The sequence below is a fragment of the Macaca mulatta genome, chromosome 5 (genome assembly GCF_049350105.2).
Source record: "Macaca mulatta isolate MMU2019108-1 chromosome 5, T2T-MMU8v2.0, whole genome shotgun sequence".
Taxonomy (NCBI): Eukaryota; Metazoa; Chordata; class Mammalia; order Primates; family Cercopithecidae; genus Macaca; species Macaca mulatta.
Window position 1 is genome coordinate 195,542,323 of NC_133410.1, and position 13,599 is coordinate 195,555,921.

A 13,599-nucleotide genomic window follows, 5' to 3' on the forward strand; every position below is an offset into this window, starting at 1 on the left:
AATGACTGAGAATGGATGCAACTTATCAAGACACAAGTCTTATGTCACATATATGTTGTTTTTTGTTTGCAGTGGGGGAATGTATAAGAATTGTCAAATCTCACTCTTTCGAAAATCTTGTGTTAAGTAATTTATGGTTTTTATGACAAACCAATTATTCTGGACATAAAGACTTTTAAAATTATAATAATGAAATTTACTTGGACTTCCAGTTCAGGTAATTACAAGTCATGAGGCATCCAGTGAAAGCTGCCATATTGAAGAACAGCTATAATTGCTGTAAATGATTTTGTTAGTGCAGAACCAGTTGTAATCCAATTACATCCACATTTGAAGATGACAAGAAAACGTTCAGATACATATTTCCCAACCAGACCGTTCACCTGTCACCTTGCCAGTGTATCATTTAAAGGAAATCTTTTGTAGCAAATAAGAATATACCTGGACTCCTTTAGATCCAGATTGAAAAAATTAGAACTAAACAATAATAAAACTGTCAGTTATTCTGTAAGAACTGTATAGGAAAAGAGAGAGAAGAATTCTCATTTTAGTCAACATTCACCTAGTACTGTTCTAGGTGTCGTGGGTATAGCCAGTTTAACCTTCACAGAACTAAATTGCAGGAATTCTCATTTCTTTTGGCAGTTAGAGAAATTGAGGCTGGAATTAAGTTACTTGCCCGAGGTAAGGCAGGAAATCTGGTTTATATAATTCCAAAGCTTAACTTCTTATTACCATATCACGGCAAGAATCATTTTGATCTTAAAATTATTTCAGATTTCTTAGTATGTTGATGTTTGCCCTCATAAGTAAATGAGAAGTAGGATATTCTATATGTGTTCATATCTAAATGACAGATAATGAAAGATATTCATTTACATATACATTATTTAATGAAAAAATGTTGTATTAGTAATGTGGAATATTTCCTCACAAAAATTCAGACAACAATTTTTCTTCCACTTTTATATTCTTTATCTATAGCTATATTTAAGTCAAAGTTATCAGCAGATCATACTGGGAATCAGTTTGAGCCACGAGGCAAAATAAATTGACAATATTAGAAGAAAGGTTAACAGTCCCTTTGCTAACCCCAACTTTTGAGCTAGGTTTATTATCACCCTTGAAATGGAACCTGCACGATCAATTTCAAATATCAAAGCATAACACACACTCTACAGGGAACCCATAAAAGAAAGCAGAGGAGCCAATAGCTCTACAGTTAGGAAAAACCACAATTTTGATTGTGCGTGGAAAACATCAAATTAAACTTGGTACTTCGTATTGACTCAGCATCCTGCTTCTCACAGCATTCCAGCCGAAGTCTAATCAGCCAGCTCCCCGGGGTGAGACCTTTACTCCCGTGGCATTACTTGCTGGCAGTACAGAACTGAACAGGTACTGGCCTTGCGGGAAGCTTATGGTTATTTTCTTCAATGTGCAAAGGAATGCTTAAGGGAAAGAGTCTCTTAAGCAGCCCAAAATGTGAAAAAACCAAGATGAATGATGTTTGCAACATTTCTTCTTTTCCTACTAATTTATTTCTGGTTCAGTGAAAAATTCGTTTTAGAAGGGTTTTATTCCCGCTATGTCCCAAGCTTGGTCTTCAGTTCCCAGTTACAGAATTGTTCACATTCTCTTCTTCATCCCTTTTTATTTCTGCACAAATCCGTATTAGTCACGCCCAGTCCCACAGGCCACCCGAGTGCTCTGCAGCACATTGCTCTCTCTACGCCCAGGCTAAGGGCATGATAGATTTCTCTCTGCATGTAGAAAGATTGGAGTTATGGCAGCAACTAGTGTTGACTAATTAATGCTGAAAGGGTCAAAGTTGTCAAGTTCCCAAGTGATTTACCACTGACACACCCCAGATTTGCTCTGGGATGCCAGGAGATCGTATCATTGCACAGGTGTGAAGAAATAGAGCATTCTGACCACAAGGACAGGCCAGAAATTCGGGGGTCGTTATTTCATCATGTACTTCGTGCCAGGAATTTACATTTTAGGTGGATAAGGTTGTCATTGTTCCACAACATCTAAGGACAGCAGACTTGTTGAATGAATGAATGAGAAAGTTCTATCAGCTCCATAGACAAGTGCCAACTTGTACAGATTCCACGGAGATAATCTTTTAATAAAATGAAAAAAGCTCAACAAAGCCTGAGCAACTAAGAGGAGCCGACATTTCCTAACTGCCTCCGGCACCATGCCAGGTACTTCACATACACTATTTGTTTAAGTACAGACAACCTCCTACTTAGTATCTATGGTAGGCAGCCTCAAAGGTGGCTCCTGGGGATCTCCTCCCCCTGGTATTTGCTCCCCGAAGTAGTCCCCTCTCAGAGTGAACAGGGCTGACTTCTGTAACTTGTAGGATATTGTAGAAATGATGGCATGTGGCCTCCAATGCCAGGTCATAAAAGCCATCATGGCTTTTGCCATGATTTCCCTTGGATAACTCTCAGAGGGAGGCCAGGTGCCATGTCACTAGGTCCTGCAAGCAGTTCCGTGAAGACCGCACATTGAGGAATCAAGGCTTCCTGTCCACCACTTGCACTAATGTGCCAAGCAGTGAGGGAGCCACCTGGAAGCAAATCCTCCAGCCCCAGGCAAGCCTTAATGTGACTTCAGCTTTACCACTTTCCTCAAGGCAATGTCAAAGAGAGACCCTGACAGGTAGATCCTGGAACCATCCAGCTAAGCCACTCCCAGACTCCAGACCCATAGAAACAATGTGAAATAAGTTTTTTTTTTTTTAAATCATTTAAGCCTCTGTATTTTGAAGGCATTTGTTACATGGCAGTATATTGAGTATATTGCTAACAAAAACCATTATTACACTTATTTTATGGATGAAGAAATAAAGGCCATGTGACCCACAGGTACAAAATGCTAATAGCTTCCCTTCATTGATCACGTTCTAAAGAAGACTCAGACCACCGGGGAGGACTGAAGCCCAGTGGAAGAGCAGCCAGGAGTGAGTGAAAAGAGGCACTTACTCATTTCTTCAACAAATAACTCTTGGGCATCCGTGGTGTGCCAGTCACTGTTTTAGGACAGGAATTTGCATCAGTGGCCACCATAGATAAATTACCTGTGTTTTTAAAACTTACAGGCTAGTGTGGCGATTGATAATGAACAAACACATGAGAAGATCAATTACGAAGTGCAATAGAAGGCAAGGGAGAAACAGGTGCAGGGAAGAGCGAGACCACGAAAGGGCAGCCTGCCACCTCTTCCTTCCTGCATGGAGCATCTGCAGGGCACAGCTTTTCATCCAAGGCTGCCTGAGTGTGTTGCTCTGTCCTGAAACATGAAACTTATCAGACAGGAGTCATTCTTCTCTTTCGTACACTCACATACATCCCAGGTGCCTAGAGCGAAGCCTGGTACATAATTTGTGTTTAGTACATACTTATGGCCATGACTTAAATTCTCAGAAAGATAACATTTTTAGTGGATTTACCTGCTGAAGGAGTTTGACATTCTTCAGCTGTTTTAAGGTGAGCACATTATTTAAGACAGAGTAAATTCTGCCCATGTAACTCCTTTTGTATTACTGAAAGAACAAAACTCATTGTGTAATAAATACGATTTTCTTCCCAATAGTCACGCTATAAATTCATTTATGTAAGCAAGATATTAAGCCCCAAAACCAATGTACTAAAAATTCAGTAAGTGCTTTAGAATTCTCTAAGAATCAAAATATGAGATATCGTTATGAGATCCCCAAAGAAATGTCCATGATCCAAAGAAGAAATTGGTCTCGTCTCCTACACATAAATAAACACACAGGTTTCTCGAGTCTGTTTAGTTCTGCCATATGCATCTGTGTGGCCATGAGAGCACCACACCAGGAGGACCAGAGGCTCACACTTCACCGTCACAGCCACTGCAGCCTCTTTAGGGGAACATGAGAGTCTCTTTTTTTCTTTTCCTTTTTTTTGAGATGGAGTCTCACTCTGTCTCTCAGGCTGGAGTGCAGTGGCACCGTGTCAGCTCACTGCAACCTCCATCTCCTGAGTTCAAGCGATTCTCCTGCCTCAGCCTCCTGAGTAGCTGGGATTACAGGCGCCCACCACCACGCTCGGCTAATTTTTGTATTTTTTAGTAGAGATGGGGTTTCACCATGTTGTCCAGGCTGGTCTCCAATTGCTGAGCTCAGGTGATCTGCCCGCCTTGGCCTCCCAAAGTTCTGGGATTACAGGTGTGAGCCACCACGCTCAGTCCTGAGAGTCTCTTTGAAAGCCTTGTAGTCGCGAAAAATAAATTGTAAGTTTATGAAAAGCAGAAATTAGATAGTCATTACTTGCTGATCAACGTCGTTTATTGTATTATAAAATGTTAGTACTAAAGGGAACTTCAAATATTAGGGGGCTCAATCCTCCTGCCCTCAAAGAGAAACCCAAAGAGGTGAAATAATTGTCCTGGGAGGCAAGGACAGGAGGAGGTGCTCATGCCACCTTTCTAACAACTCCTCCCCAAACACATTGTGTTTCTTTGAATAATCCAGATACTGTCACCTATTATGACTCATGGGACTTTGGCTCGTTATTTCCAATGGGACTATAATTGAATGGCACTGGAGGCAGTGTTGCATAGCGATTTTAGAATCTTGATTCTGAGAGATCGAGACCATCCTGGCTAACACAATGACACCCTGTCTCTACTAAAAATATAAACAAACAAACAAACAATAAAACATTAGCCAGGCGTGGTGGAGGGCGCCTGTAGTCCCAGCTACTCAGGAGGATGAGGCAGGAGAATGGCATGAACTCAGAAGGCGGAGCTTGCAGTGAGCCGAGATCGCGTCACTGCACCCCAGCCTGGGCGCCAGAGTGAGACTCTGTCTCAAAAAATAAAAATAAAAAAACAAAAAATTGAATCTCAGTTCTGAAATCTGAGATTAGGCCTCAAATACTAGCTCCATTATTTTTTAGCTGGGCAAATTAATCTCTCTAATTCTATTTCTTTGCCTTTAATATAGAGACAAACACTCATGTATCTCATGGAATTTTGTGAGGATTGGACAAGAAATCATGGGTCAGCATTAGGAATACTTCTTAGTGCACACAGAACTGCTCGTGTATTCTAAGCTACGGCTGTTGTAATCATGATTTCACTTTCATTAGAATGTCTTGAAGTCTGAGAGTTAAGATCCGGTGAGAGTTCAGATCACGGTGGACCAAAGAGACTAAAAAGAGTTTAGGTTATGTGTCGGCACCTGGGACTTATGACGGTAGAAGGAGGCAGAGACAGTGAAGGGGAGAGGGCTGCTGAAGGGCCCTGGCCTCTTTCCCAAACCACTGCAGATTGTCTGCATGACAACCGTGTGCTTGTCAGTGCAGCATCAAAGCAGGTCCCTAAGCCCCTTGTCCTATCTCCTTGTCATTTCCAAGCTTCTCAAAAGTAGAAATTCTAACTGGTCCTCAGCAGGAAGGTCAGGGGAAGTGACGGGATATGTAGCTGGTGACATTTTATAGTTCAAACCAGGCATTCACAATAGGGAATTGTATTCGTGGGGAATAGAATCCTCATTCTGGAGCTTAGTTTTAGAAGCAAATGAATCTCGTACCCAGGAAGAAGACGGGACAAGACTTCAACCATAAGAGCCCATCCGAACCCAGTACGCAGACGCTGATGGGACATGAGAGTCTCAGAATGTGAACCAACCATGAATGAGGAGGCGTGGTGTGTACACATGTGGCAGGGAGGTAGAGTTCCTGGACTTTGAAATCAGGGTATAGCCATAACCTTCTTATCAGAATTGAAATGTGGATGTAGCCATAACCTTCTTATTGGAATTGAAATGCGAGTGTAGCCATAACCTTCTTATCAGAATTGAAATGTGAGTGTAGCCATAATCTTCTTATCGGAGTTGAAATGCAGGTCTAGACATAACCTTCTTATCAAAATCAGGCATCGTTGGGATTAGAAGGGCTTCAGCCCAGGAAACAACATGGAAGTGGATTCCGTGGCAGCAACTAAAAGCTAAATCCCTGGAAATCAGGATGAAAAAGTGTTCTCTCCCTCAGACACGACGGACCCAGAGACCTGAGTAGGTGTGTAGATGTGTGTCCGTAAGTGGGTTCGTGTGTGCACGATATGAGGGTATGCTTTTGCTCCTTGGAAGAGGCTGTGCTGGTCAGACCCTCATACGGAGTAAGGCAGAAACTGGGACAGCGAGGCAGCAGAGTTGTGTATATGACACCTGACTGGTTTTATAAAAGCTCAATATCCCTTTATATCTGTTATAAAAAGTCATGCTCATTTGCATACCATAGGTGATGTAGGCGCTCAAATACAGCAACAATCACTAATCTTTAAATACATTCCATCTGTGGGTGAAAATAATTACCTTCTCAATCTCTGTTTCACAGTTGCCTTCTAGTGGGGTGTATCTGTGCATGTCTGTGGTTGGCAGAACAATGGCCTCCCAAAAGTGTCTATGTCCTAATCCCCACAACCTGGGAATTGAAGTAACAGATGAAATTAAATTTGCTAACCTACTTACTTTAAACGCTCAGATTATCCTGGATTATCTAGGTGGGCAAACTGTAATGACAAATCTTTTAAACGAAGAAGAGGAAGGCATCAGACAAGGAAGAGATAGACAGAAGAGTCAGCATCAGAAGAAGACGGTGCGAGAAGAACTGACAGCTGTTGCTGGCTTTGAAGATGGAAGGAGTGGGTGAGCCAAGGATCAGAGCAGCCCTAGAGGATAGAAAGGCAAGGAGGTGGGCTGTGCCCTAGAGCCCCAGGAAAGAAGGAAAGCCCGCTGGCCCCCTCGATTTTTCACCCTGTGTGACCTGTTTCAGAGTTCTGATGCTGCATTGTTTAAACCACTAACTTCATGCTAATTTTTTATAGCAGCAATAGAAAACCAATATCATGGTATATGCATTTTTAAATTTTATAACACAAATAGTTTCAAAAAGTGAGAAATTCAGATGTTTGAGCTCATCTTCTGAGAAGTTCCATCTGGAAGTCAGATCACAGGAGCAGTCCTTCTGACTCCGTTCCACATCGTAATAAATAATACTTATGTTATCTTGCATGTACTCTGACGCCTTGCAAAGCTACACACCATGCCGTAGATTTCCTAAACCGCAACATTTAGAGCAATTGTTTCCATTTAAGTGGTACTTTCTACAACCATTTGTTTCTTTTTTCTTCCTTTAATGCATTTTAATTAAAGGTAAGAAGAGAATAAAAAAGAGTTGGAGGAACTACAGCAGCTGTGATGTTTGGGTATAGGAGAGCACAGTCTGCAGACTTACGCTCAATTTGAAGGTAGAAAAACAGTGATTATAGATATATTGCTAAATGAGATTCTACATAAATCCAGGCTTTGAACATGAGACTTGATGTAAGTAAAAAAAAAGACACTGATTCTTCATGAATGCATGCTGGTTTTTCTTGATGTTTAATTCTAATGAAGAAGTCTGAGTCATAAGTGCTCATTCAACAGAGAAACTGATCTTATTTAAAAAATATAAGCGGTTACACAAATAATTGTTGGCTAAATGCTTGCAGTTATCAATAGCAGTTCCAATTTTGAATGTAATATTTAGTGCACAGAATTCCTTGCCTTGGCCAAGCAGAAAGAAAAACTGCAAAATCGAACAGTCAACACAAGAATTTAAAACTATACAAAAGACAGTCAATTTTTTATGAGGAGGTGATCACATCTGTGGTTTTTCTGAAAAAAAATAATAATAATACTGGCTTCCTTCAGGGACTCTCTCGGGTATTTAGATGAGCTGGAATGTGCTCTAAGAAAGCACGCTCATTTTGACATCAGCGTAAGCAAAACAAATCTGCCTGAAAACGTTTGATTGTAAAACGCCGCGGACTCACCCACAGCTCTAGGGATGTGTTGGCATCTTCAGTAATCATAGGTGATCATAACACCTGGTAGACACATCACTAGTGAAGTGTGAAAGTCGGTAACAAAGCTAGAATCAACAATATCTCGTTTCCTACGTCATTAGGCTCAAGGAAAAGATGTGGGAATTGTGGAAACTGCTGTCATGTATGATTGTTATGCATTATTAATAGTAATAATTTTCTTGCTGTATTACTGGTGGGTAGCCTTATATTTTAAAATGCAGTAAGACCCACGGCCCCTTATCTACATCATATACAAGTCTATGATTTTATAATGTTCCTTTATTCTTTCTACTATAAATTCTACTTATAGTTTTAAATATCGTTATGGAAATTAATATCTTACTGAATAGAGTCGAGGGAGTTTTAAAAATTTTGTACAATCAATTTGTACACATATGAAGGTGAAGCAAACCTACCCATGTCAGTAAAATTATTGAATGGTCAAAAGGGGAAATAGTCCATGAACTTCATACTAAGAGTGAAACTCTTTCGAGGGAAAGAAACTGGAATTTTCAGCTTGCTCCACTCCTAACTAGTCGTGTGCTCCAGGGCTACATACTCGTCATGTTCAAACCTTATTTTGTTTTGAATATTTTCTTTTTCTAAAGGTTAAAATCCCCCCGACCTTGTGGGTTTGTTGTGAGTACTGCATACGTTAACCTAAGTTAGATACAGTAACTGCTTACCCCAAATGATCCTACCCCTCGTCCTCTCCTTTCCGGCTAGAACTCTGATTTACTCCAAGTGCTTTGATCTGAGGCTAAGTGAGCCCAGCACCTGTTCCACAGGTATGTTCTATAGGTGGGCATGGCCTTTGTTGGGCAATGAGATATAGGGGAAAGTCTTGTAGGGGCTGCTGGAAAGTTTTGCCTCCCTACAAAGAGGGAAGGAGCAAGAAGATACTTCTTCCATGCCATTGAGAGCTTCACGCCTTTGAACGCTGTCCCGAGAAGATGATGCACGGGATTGCCTCACCAGTCTTGTGATGGGGAAGGCAACGCCTGGAGAAGTACCAGCAACTGCTTACTTCCAGAATTACTGTTTTGTGGTGGGAAAACCCCTCTGGTTTTAAGACTGCTGACTGTTGGTGGGACTTTCTAGTATTTGAACCTTGACCTTATTAGGAATGCAGGGATTGTTAATGACTGTTTTTCATGCAGTTTTACTATATTATAAAGTGTATCACAAGCAGTACTGATAGGCTGGTTTGGCAAGTTCCCAGATGAGAGAGAATTTCAATTGCAAAAATCATGGAAAACGTCAGAGAGGAGGGATTCATGCCACTGGACTTGATGGGTTTCGGTCTTTGAGCATGGAGAGGCTGGAAAGGGTATGTGAGGGAATTCCGTTTTGAGCTAGCAGACCCTTCCCCAGGTACGAATAATATTTCAAGCCTCAGTGTAATGAGGACAAATGAGAAGCATGGAAATGGAGAGCTTCTTACGCAAATCTGCAGGCCCGCCTTCTCTTGCAAAGCTCTTCTAGTCTATTTATTATTATCTTTGGGGTATCTATGGACTTAGAGCAAGTGCAATATAGATTTAATCTGGCTTTCTTTTGAACACTATCTTGACTGACTTATAGTTTTAGAATAAATATAATCTTAATTCTGCTTACATTATTTTTGGGATTTTTTTTAAAGAAAAAATACATTCCTTTAGTTTAAGAATTGGTAAAACATACCTATTGGCCAGGGTTTATTTTTCATGTAGCAAAGTATCACAATTTGTTGCAATGTGCACAGCCAGCTTAAAAAAAAAAAAAAAGAGCTATTCTTAGGGCTTATACTACCTAATTTCAACAGCACCACTAAGCAAAACAAGGTGTAGCTATAACAGAAGGTGAATGGGGAAAACAGGCACAGAGGAGAAGTGGGTGCAGGCAGCCGCCTGGTCTCTCCTTTTTGCACAGGACAGGCAGGGCAGGGCCGCTCTCTGTGGCCAGGCTTCAGCAACTCAGGCACCACAGTGCCAGAGTCAGAGTCAGCCCCACCCCACAACATGTTACAGGTTAGCTGAAAACTGTTTAGGGCACACAGAGTTTCTCCAAGTAGCAAGAAACATAATCAAAGGACCATCAGACCCAGGAATAGAGTGAGGATGAGTGACAGCACATTTGTTCTGGATTCCCTTATATTCCCTGATTGGGCCAGAACAAAATAAGAAATAGAAAAACTGAGACTTGCTGAACGTCACATGGCATTTCATCATTATGTTATCTATTTTGGAACATTTCAACTCATTTTCAACCTTTTCCAAAATGTTTATCTTTTCAGGTTTTTCCAGTCAATGTTTTTAGTATTGTGCCCACCATTTTTTGTGGCAGTCTGTTTTTGAAACGCACATCTTTGGCTACCTTGAATAACTGGAAATAAAAATAATGTTGAAAAGAAGTCACAGAGTACCTAAGAATAGACAAGGACTGTGGTGGTTATTAAATATTATTGCATTAGGAAGTACCATGATTTTGTTAGGTAGGTGTTTTGAGACAATCATATTAGGTCCAATTATTTTGCGAGTGGGTAGTTTGCTCAGTTACGTGAGACTAAGAGGGGAAGTTGCGTGTTGCTTAGCTGTGCCTTTTTCCAAGATGCTTCCCTGTTCTCAGTATCGCGCAATTCTACTGTAGCTCAACGCCCATCACTTTCAGCGGGGTATAGGGAGAATACAACCAGAGAAAGCAAAACAGACAAAAGAACAAAGGAATGCAGTTCAATTTCAATCAAATATCTGATTTTTATTTTTAATCAAAGGGGATCAAAAGTGGTCAATACAGAGGGGCCATTTGAGTCTTGTCAAAATAATGATAATTTTTGTTTTTCTTAGGACTGCATTTTAAACACTTAGTGAATAAGTTTGGTAGTACGCTGGCATGAAAACAGAAAATGCGCCCTTGTTAACCTATCCATCTTTAAACAAAAGACAACAACAGACTGCAGCAATTATCGGTTGCACGTCCTATGAACCCAGTTCGTTGTGACATGTGAGGATAGACTGGGAACCTGCCTTGACTTGAGTATGTTATGTCCATACATTGTAAAGTATAATTTTTTACAGCATTTTGCAACAGGTGAGATAGGTATTAATTTAAGAATAGAAAATATATATTTGGGATCAATTCTCACTTTGCAATACTGACAATTATGGTAGAAGATAATTAATGACTATAGAAGAATAATCAATGTTTAGCTTAAAAGGGTTTTCAAACAAAGACTGTTTTAGGCTTCAAAATTACTGTTGTTTAAATTTTTTAAATTAAATAAATATGATATTTAAAACAGTACGAATTTCCTTTTAGTGTTTGGATTGCATTATTTTTGAATGGTCTCATTAACCAAAAATCTTAACTGATTTTAAATATTTGCCATAATTTCAAGCATTCAATAAATTGAAAATCATCTGTTTTTAATTGTATAGCTTTCGGGATGCAGTGTATACCTAAATTGTATTCAATCGTGATTTGCTACATAAATTTGATTAACTTAAATGCATGGTAAGCTCTTTCTTGTTAATATAAATGGAACAAATTAGTGTTCTAAATAGAAGAGGAAAGAGAGGAAGCCACACAAATATCCCAGATTATCTGGGCTGTTTTTAAATGCTATTTTTCTTCCCTTTACTTAGTTAAATCTCCTTTTTATAATTAAATTAAAATGATTGTGCCTGGATGATTACATTTTTCCCACTATGTAAGTTTCATTGGTAATATCTAAATGTTACAATATAATACATATTATCAAAGTGGGGTACGAAAGTCTATTAAAAGAAAGAATTTTGTACATTTAATCTCTTTCCTGCACCCCATCAAATTTAGTTGTAACAATATGAAAATGTAATTTGAGCTTATTCTCATTCTTTTACACTATTCTCAGTCCTGGAGGATGAGATCATATGATCTTTGTTTTCTGTAGTTTGTACTCTCTGAACTTTTTAAACATCAAAATATACATATTATTTATAATTAGAAAAAAAGCTGTCTTATTTTGAAATCATTTTATTATTAAGAGCTTATCAGAACAAGGGAGAAGACTTGCCCTGTTTACTGTTGTAGACACATTGTTCATTAAGGATGACTTGTTTGGAAAAATTCACTCCCAAGACCTCTCGACCTCTAGGGCTAAGCATGGCATAGCACTGGGTGGGTTGGGGATAAGATCATAACACTGTTGCATGGGAGTGCTTGAGTTCAGACCCCAGCTCTGTGGCTTATTACTGTTTGACCTTGTGCAAATTACCTTGTGCCTTTTCCCTTTAGTTTCTTCTCCCGTAAGTGTTAATAAAAAAGTGCTAGCTACCTCACAAAGACTTAAGATGCTAATAAAACAAAGACCTTGGAACAATGCCTAGCACAGATGACCATTCTATAACTGGATATTAGGTGTGACTATGAGCTACATAGTATGGAACACTTCCAAAAAATTAAGTTAAAAAAGAATTATATGCAAATATTCAAAAATAATCTGAAACACCCAGTAGCATTTTCCCCAGGCTGTTTTCTCTGTGGGACTACACTGCTCCAGACAAGGGGGCAATTGAGCATTTGCCCTGTGAATTGAGGTAAAAAAAATGCCAGCAGATTCATGAGCACTGGACACAACAGATAATTCAGAGAAAAGGAAACACAGATATAGCCAATTAGCAATGAAAAGTTTTCAACCTCAATGCTAGGCAAGAATTTGCAAATTAAGATAAGGGTGACATGTGGTTCATTTGTCATATTAGCAAAGATTATACAATAAAGGCTAAAATCCAAGGCATGAAGGGTCAGACACACATTGTTATACACTGCTGATGGGAGTGGAAATTAGTCAAACCCTTTGAAAGCAGTTTAGCAATGTACAGAGAAAACATACAAATCCTCAAGAGCTTTGAGTTAGTAACTCTTTCCGGGGAGTTATACTAAGGAAATAACGATAAAGACATTCATGGCAGCAGTATTTATAACATTCAAAAATGAAAATAACTTTCTAACAATAGGCAATTCATTCAATAAATGAGAGTACAACTAGATGCTAGATATTGTATAATATTGCAGTAATACTGATAAGTAGAGATATTAATGAGTTTTGACTTATGACTCAAGGTTGGACCATGTAACCAGCACTGTTTCCTCTGGGTGTAGGGGAGTGCATAGGTGTGACCACTGGCTATACTCTGCCCTGTCGCCCATGCTTCCCTGGTATGATGGGTAAATTTGGGATGGAAAACTGGACATGACCTACTCTACCCTTTTTCCTTTAGAAATCTAGCTGCTCGTATGGAGCATCTGTCCTCTTCTCCTGGGTGATAGAATCTTTCTCCAGAGGCATGTTTTTCCCTCCCACATCAGAAAGATTGTTCCATCTAGCATTGACCAAGAGAGGGGCTAACGCTGCCTACTTCTGAGATTCAACCAGGAGGATTATTTGGCTCTCACACTAAGCCACATACTTCAGCATGGCCTTTATCAATAAAAGTGACACATTGATTTTCCGTCTCCCAGCACTCTTTTATATGTATTTTCCAAAAACTTGGTGGGAAAGAAAAGCATTATATTTTAAAAGACTCCTCAGGTACTTCAACATTAGAAACTGACCATTGATAAAAACTACATAATAACTTAGTTCTAAACGTCAGTTATTTGACATCAGCACACATTGATTATCTCATAGTTTGTGAGGGTCAGGGATCCAGGCATGGCTTAGCTGAGTGCGACTACCTCAAGGTC